The following is a 7,998-nucleotide window of genomic DNA, read 5'->3' on the forward strand; positions in this document are numbered from 1 at the left end:
TAGAGTCCCGAGAACAAGAATCTTCGCTAATCCCGAAGTCCCCAGCATGCCTCAACGAGAAGCCTCGCGTCCTGCATCTGAAAACCACAAAATCCGCATGGGTGAGAACCAGAGGTCCCCAGTACGGTAACAGCTTCCACATATATAATACATAATAATAGAGGAAAGCCGAAGGCAATCCTAGAACTTCCTCCAGGAAATATCAAAGCTTATAAACAAGCTAAACCGTAAGCGGCAACTAACTAAAGATCCTTCAGTCTAACTAATACTTCCCTTTCTACTTCCTTCAGACCTCCCAACAACCAGCAGGAGTATAATATAGCAAACATAGTTATATCAGACAAGAGATTTACAAATAGGAACAAATAAGGCATTTAGGCAATTAGCAAGTAATATGCAGTCAAATAGGCAATCTCAAACAATTCATGTAGTATGCTTATGATGCATGCCTGTCCCTAGTGGCTGATGATATCATCTGTCGGTTATAGAGCCAACCCGACAAGTCCTGGTAGCTAGCCATTGGACTGTCCCTCTGTCGTGCATCCCCAACTCGAGTTATACTCATCATAAACTTGATCATAATCATGATCCATATCCATCACCCTCACTGGTGAATATTTATCCATCACCATCACTGGTGAATATTTATGGGGGCGAGCTCATCCGGGCCTTTCACAGTGCCCGGCCACACTTACGACATAGGGTCAAAAGAGCTTCGAGTCTCAACCTGGAGCACATGGTGGCTAGCCATTGCTACTACCCAGGGAAACCCTCATCTCCAATGGTGGAAGTGCAAACCTTCACAATTCAATCAACATCATATATGCATTTATACTTGGCCATAAACATGGCTCCGCCGTAACACGGCAATAATCTAGCCATCCGGCTCATGGTTAAATCCATAACCAGCCAATTCATTAACAATTACGGCCCTTCGGCCCATGGCACAACAAGCACTTCCACCGCCATTATCCGCATCTCACATAATCATCTTTGATCCTCAATGATCATTCATTTTTCCCTTGCTTCACTCGCAAGTTACCACATTCACTAGCCCTTTTTCTCATGCTAGGCATATCATAATGATTTAAGACATAAGTGGTGAGATCGGAGGCTTAGAAGTATGAAATTTGGCTTTTAAAACTCAAAAATCAACTTTGGGATGAAAACAGGTCCACGCGTACGCGCACTCCACGCGCACGCGTGGATGGCGCTTTCTCGAAGAACGGCGCGTACGCACCAAGTGCGCCTACGCGCGAGGGGTCATTCTGCTAAAAATTTTCTAAGTTAAAAGCTGCAGAATTTACAGATTCAAACCCCAATCTTCCGACGGACATAACTTCCTCATTTTAAATCGTTTTTCACTCGTTCTTCGAACGGCATGGACATCCCGAATCCAATTTCATTTCTAAACAGATTTGGCACAAATCAAAGATCCGTAGTCCAAGTTATGTTCTGTCAAAGTATGCCCAAAAACCATGTTTTTATACAAAACCACAAGGTGCCATTTTCAAAACAAGCCACTTTCAACTCTTTTCAAAATCAATCAAACATGCCAATTTCAATCCTTCTCTTTGAAATCATTCAAAATGTACCAAAATCAACAACAAGCCATCCTCAACTCACACATTGACACTTTACCAAGGTTTCCAAAACCACATCCAACCATTTTAACACTTCTCAATCAAATGGCTAAAGGACAAACACAATATCATGTCATACATCCTTCCTCATCCCAATTTCCAATAATACCATTTCCAATTAACCATCATTATACATAATCAACATCATACTCACCATCAACATGGTACCACCCATCAATTCAACCTCAATCATCCATCAAGCATATATCACAACATGCATTTCTCATATTTCACACAATCAAGGCATCAATATTCATAATCACATATATGAACACATCATATATTTCAACCATTCAACAACACCAACAATTCAATGCCTATCTTAGGGCCTCTAGCCTAAGTATTTCCTACCACATTACATATTAGATACGGGAAACTAAAACCATACCTTAGCCGATTCCCCAAGCTCAACCGGAGCACTTCCAAACCACTTGTCCACAAGCTCTCAAGGTATCAACACCTCCAAGAACAGATTTTATCACACAAAACCCTCTTTCAAGCTTTCCAAAATCACCAATCAAGCTCCAATATTCACATATACACAACCTAAGCCACAATCATCATACCCATACACAACATCTCAATACCCAAACATCATAGAACAACAAATTATACTAGGGTTGAGAATCTTACCACACCCAAGGTCCAAGGAGACAAGATTAACCTTCTCCTTCAAGGGAGTTGGGTCCTATAACATCAAAGAACCCAAAATCTCAACATTTTTGCTCATGAAACTCGAAATCAAGGGCTGGAATTTCGAACAGTAAAACGTGGCTTACCTCAAGATTGATTGTATGGGTTTTGTAGAGCTCTCCGCGGTGAACGCGTGGCCGCAAACGGAGCGGCAATCGGAGCTCTAGATCAAAAGTTATGGTGGTTTGAAGATCAAGTGAGAGAAGGAAGTTGAGAGAGTGTTCTTCCCCCTTCCATCTCAATTTTCAGCGTGTTTTGGTGTTGTGTGAGGAGAGAGAGTGCTGAAAACTAGGGTTTTGGTTTAGTTATGTTGGGCCAAGGGCCCACTTTGGGTCCGGTTGGTCCGGTTTGGCCCGTTCGGTCCAATCTTGGTCCGATTTCTATAAAATTGGTACCGAAATTCTCGTCTCAATTTCCTCTATCACATTTAGCCATAAAAATAATATTTTTGGCTTTCTAGAATAAATTCTCATTTATGGGTTAATTATCCATTAATTAACCGGGTCTTACAATAAGAGCTCCCTATTTGTATTACTATAAACATAAAGATAAAAATTTAAAGGATTATAATGTATTCGTAATGCGCAGCAAAAATAATAAAATAATCCTATTAATTTATTTTGTACTTAATATTTTATTCAAATAACATAAGATTAGATAGAAATACTTCAGTATATTTTAGTAATTTTTTTCAATTGTTTGAAAATTCTATGCGCATTCACATCGAAATTAATCTTTATTATCAACTAATTGACTAATAGACTTTTGATTTAAATTGAGAAACTTCTTCCAACTCTTTGCACATTATAAATTTTTTCTCTAGGAATCAAACTCGAAAATATTTGTGTATATAAAAGTAAAAGAATAAAATTATGTCATTTCTTTACTATTGACATACATATATAACATATAAAATTGTGACTGATTTTAAATTTAAATTTTATTTTAAATTTAAATTTTATCTTATTTTAAAATTAAATTTTATCTTGTTTTAAATTAAAATCTTATAAATTATATTACAACTCAATTTAAAATATAATTAATTAGGATAGATTTTAACTAAACTTAAAAATTTAAATTTAAAAATAAAATAATTAATTATTTTTTATTTTTATTTAATATTTTCAATTATCATATTGTATATTCTTAGCTTGCTGCTAGCAAATAATATAATAGTAGGCTAGATTCATATCAATACTACACAAAATTTAATTAAATCTACCAACATGAAAGGAATTAATTCTCGAGTAAGTTTAGTAATCTATGATAAAATAATTATAGATCTAATAATAGATAAAAAAAAATAGGAATTGTCCATAAAATCTGACAAATATAAATGTTAAATTTTAATATCCACGTAGACTATGCTATACCCTTTTTTGTCAAAACAAAATTGTAGAAAGATCAATAAGCCTAGCTTATAAATTCCATAAATTATTCTTTAACTAATAGCATGGTTTTAAAAATCGGATCGGACCGGTCAGTCGAACCGGTCCAACTGGAACCGACATTGAAAATGGTCCAGTTTGTTTCTAATAACCGTTTCTTCGCAAACCGTTAGAAAACTATTGAACGGGATGAAAATTGGTCGGTTGGATCGGACCGATAACCAGCCGGTGCTTCAGAAACGGCGCCGTTTTGAATTTTTTGAAAAAAAAAAATCAACGTTGCCTTTAACTCATTCACCCAGTCATCCTCTTCCCCCAACACCCCCCAATTCGTGAATCCCTCTGAACTCAAGCAAACTTAAATCACCAAACTAAAACCCTAGGCTCTCTCTGCATTTTGCAATGGTTCTGCCGGAGTGCTGCCACCGTCCGTGCTGTCGGCGCCGTTCGTGGCCTGGCCCTCTCTTGTAGCTCGGCGTCCTGCTTCCCCCTGTCATTCGTCCGACCTCCGTGGCTTCTCTGTTTTGTTAGCTTGGAGCAACTTGCTGGCGTATCGCCGCTCGCCATCGTCTTCCTGGTCGCCGTCCGTGTCTCCATCGAAGGTTAGTGTCTTTGTTTGTTTTGTTCGTGTCTCCGTCTTCTCTCCCCAGAGCCTCTGTTTGTTGATTTTTAATGTGAAATTGTGAAATTGCTAATTTTTGTTGATTTTGTGCTGCTGCTCTTTTTTTAATTTCTGAAATTTTTGTTGAAATTTTCTTGCTGCTGCTAAAAATAAAAATGAAATCATTATTGAAAATTTTGTTTAGGGATTAGGGATTACTTGATTCTGTTTGTAATGTTTGTTGAAATTTCAGGTTTAGTGTGATTATGGATTATTTGTTGCTGTTAAAATTTCAGGTTCAGTGTGTTTAGAGATTACTTGTTGCTGTTTGGCACTTGCTACTGCCGTTTTAGTGTTTTTAAACTGTTGAATCAGCTGTTTTTGAATTTTTGTTGATAGATTTAGGGGTGTGCATGAGTCGGGTGAAACCGGGTTTGATGTGATCCAGACCCAATCCGAAATATATACCGGGCCTATTTATTAGACCCGAACCCGGCCCTAGACCCGATGAAACCTATACACTTTCGGGCCACGATTATATCGGGTAAAAACCGGGCCGTTAACATTACATTACCTTGATACCTTCTTATAAGCTAGCATGTGAAAATATCTAAATTTCTAAGACTCCAACCATTATTTGACATGGTAAAATTCACTTAGAAAAATATAACAAGAACCAACTCTTCTCTAAAATTAAAGCATAACTGGTGCACGAAATTGTGATGTCACATTCATAATTTGTCACAACTTTGATACAACTAACCAGCAAGTGCACTGGGTCGTCCAAGTAATACCTTACGTGAGTAAGGGTCGAATCCCACGGAGATTTTTGGTATGAAGCAAGCTATGGTCACCTTGTAAATCTCAGTCAGGCAGATATAAAGTGATAATGGTGTTTTCAAATATTATATAATAAAATAGGGATAGAGATACTTATGTAAATCATTGGTAGGAATTTCAGATAAGCGAATGGAGATGCTTTTTTTTCCTCTGAACCTCTGCTTTCCTGCTATCTTCATCCAATCAGTCTCACTCCTTTCCATGGCTGGCTTTATGTGATACATTACCACTGTCAATGGCTACTTTCGGTCATCTCTCGGGAAAATGATCCAATGCCCTGTCACGGCACGGCTAATCGTCTGGAGGCATCACCCTTGCCAATGGCTTCATCTTATCCTCTCAGTGAATAATATGCTCACGCACCCTGTCACGGCACGGCTATTCATCTGTCGGTTCTCGATCATGCTGGAATAGGATTTACTATCCTTTTGCGTCTGTCACTAACGCCCTACAATCGCGAGTTAGGAGCTCGTCACAGTCATTCATTCATCGAATCATACTCAGAATACCACAGACAAGGTTTAGACCTTCCGGATTCTCTTGAATGCCGCCATCATTCTAGCTTACGCCACGAAGATTCCGGTTAAGAGATCTAAGAGATATTCATTCTAGCTTATTTCATGTAGAACGGAAGTGTTTGTCAGGCACGTGTTCATAGGGGAGATGGTGATGAGCGTCACACATAATCATCACCTTCATCACGTTCTTGGGTGCGAATGGATATCTTAGAAGCGAAATAAGATGAATTGAATAGAAAACAGTAGTACTTGCATTAATCTTTGAGGAACAGCAGAGCTCCACACCTTAATCTATGGAGTGTAGAAACTCTACCGTTAAAAATACATAAGTGAAAGGTCCAGGCATGGTCGAGATGGCCAGCCCCCAAAACGTGATCAAAGGATCATAAGGTAATCCAAAGATGTCAAATACAATAGTAAGAGGTCCTATTTATAATAAACTAGCTACTAGGGTTTACATGAGTAAGTAATTGATGCATAAATCCACTTCTGGGGTCCACTTGGTGTGTGCTTGGGTCGAGCCTTAACTTTCCACGTGCAGAGGCCATTTGTGGAGTTGAACGCCAGGTTTTGATCCATTTTTGGCGTTCAACTCTGGTTTTGGATCCTTTTCTGGCCCTGGACGCCAGATTTGGGCAGAAAGCTGGCGTTGAACGCCAGTTTACGTCGTCTATTCTTAGCCAAAGTATGGAGTATTATACATTGCTGGAAAGCCCTAGATGTCTACTTTCTAACTCAATTGGAAGCGCGCCATTTCGAGTTCTGTAGCTCCAGAAAATCCACTTTGAGTGCAGGGAGGTCAGAATCCAACAGCATCAGCAGTCCTTCTTCAACCTCTGAATCTGATTTCTGCTCAAGTCCCTCAATTTCAGCCAGAAAATACCTGAAATCACAGAAAAACACACAAACTCATAGTAAAGTCCAGAAATGTGAATTTAACATAAAAACTAATGAAAACATCCCTAAAATTAACTAGATCCTACTAAAAACATACTAAAAATAATGCCAAAAAGCGTATAAATTATCCGCTCATCACAACACCAAACTTAAATTGTTGCTTGTCCCCAAGCAACTGAAAATCAAATAGGATAAAAAGAAGAGAATATAATATAAATTCCAAACTATCAATGAAACATAGCTCCAATCAAATGACCGGGACTTATAGCTTTTTGCCTCTTGAATAGTTTTGGCATCTCACTTCATCTATTGAGGTTCAGAATGATTGGCATCTATAGGAACTCAGATTTCAGATAGTGTTATTGATTCTTCTAGTTCAGTATGATGATTCTTGAACACAGCTATTTTATGAGCCTTGGCCGTGGCCCTAAGCACTTTGTTTTCCAGTATTACCACCGGATACATAAATGCCACAGACACATAAGTGGGTGAACCTTTTCAGATTGTGACTCAGCTTTGCTAAAGTCCCCAATTAGAGGTGTCCAGGGTTCTTAAGCACACTCTTTTTTTTCTTTGGACCTTGACTTTAACCGCTCAGTCTCAAGTTTTCACTTGACACCTACACGCCACAAGCACATGGTTAGGGACAGCTTAGTTTAGCCGCTTAGACCAGGATTTTATTCCTTTTAGGCCCTCCTATCCACTGATGCTCAAAGCCTTGGGATCCTTTTTATTACCCTTGCCTTTTGGTTTTAAGGGTTATTGGCTTTTTGCTCTTGCCTCTTGGTTTTAAGAGCTTTGGCTTTTTCTGCTTGCTTTTTCTTTCTATATATTTTTTTTTATTCGCCTATTTTTTTTTCTGCAAGCTTTGTTCTTTGCTACTTTTTCTTGCTTCAAGAATCATTTTTATGGTTTTTCAGATTATCAAATAACATGTCTCCTAGTCATCATTCTTTCAAGAGCCAACATATTTAACATTCTTAAACAACAACTTCAAAAGACATATGCACTGTTCAAGCATACATTCAGAAAACAAGAAGCATTGCCACCACCTCAATATAATTAAGCTAAGTTCAAGGATAAATTCAAAACTCATGTACTTCTTGTTCTTTTGAATTAAAATATTTTTCATTTAAGAGAGGTGATGGATTCATAGGACATTCATATCTTTAAGACATAGTTACTAACTACTAATGATCATGTAATGAAGACACAAACATAGATAAGCACCATAACATAGAAAACGAAAAAAAACAAAAGAAATAAGAGCAAGGAATGAATCCACCTTAGTGATGATGGCGTTTCAATGATGTTTTTGAGCTCTTCTATGTCTCTTCCTTGCCTTTGTTGCTCCTCCTTCATTGCTTTTTAGATCTTCTCTGATTTCATGAAGGATGATGGAGTGCTCTTGATGTTCC

The sequence above is a fragment of the Arachis ipaensis genome, chromosome B9, assembly GCF_059453495.1.
Source record: "Arachis ipaensis isolate K30076 ecotype BB chromosome B9, ASM5945349v1, whole genome shotgun sequence".
NCBI classification, from domain to species: Eukaryota; Viridiplantae; Streptophyta; class Magnoliopsida; order Fabales; family Fabaceae; genus Arachis; species Arachis ipaensis.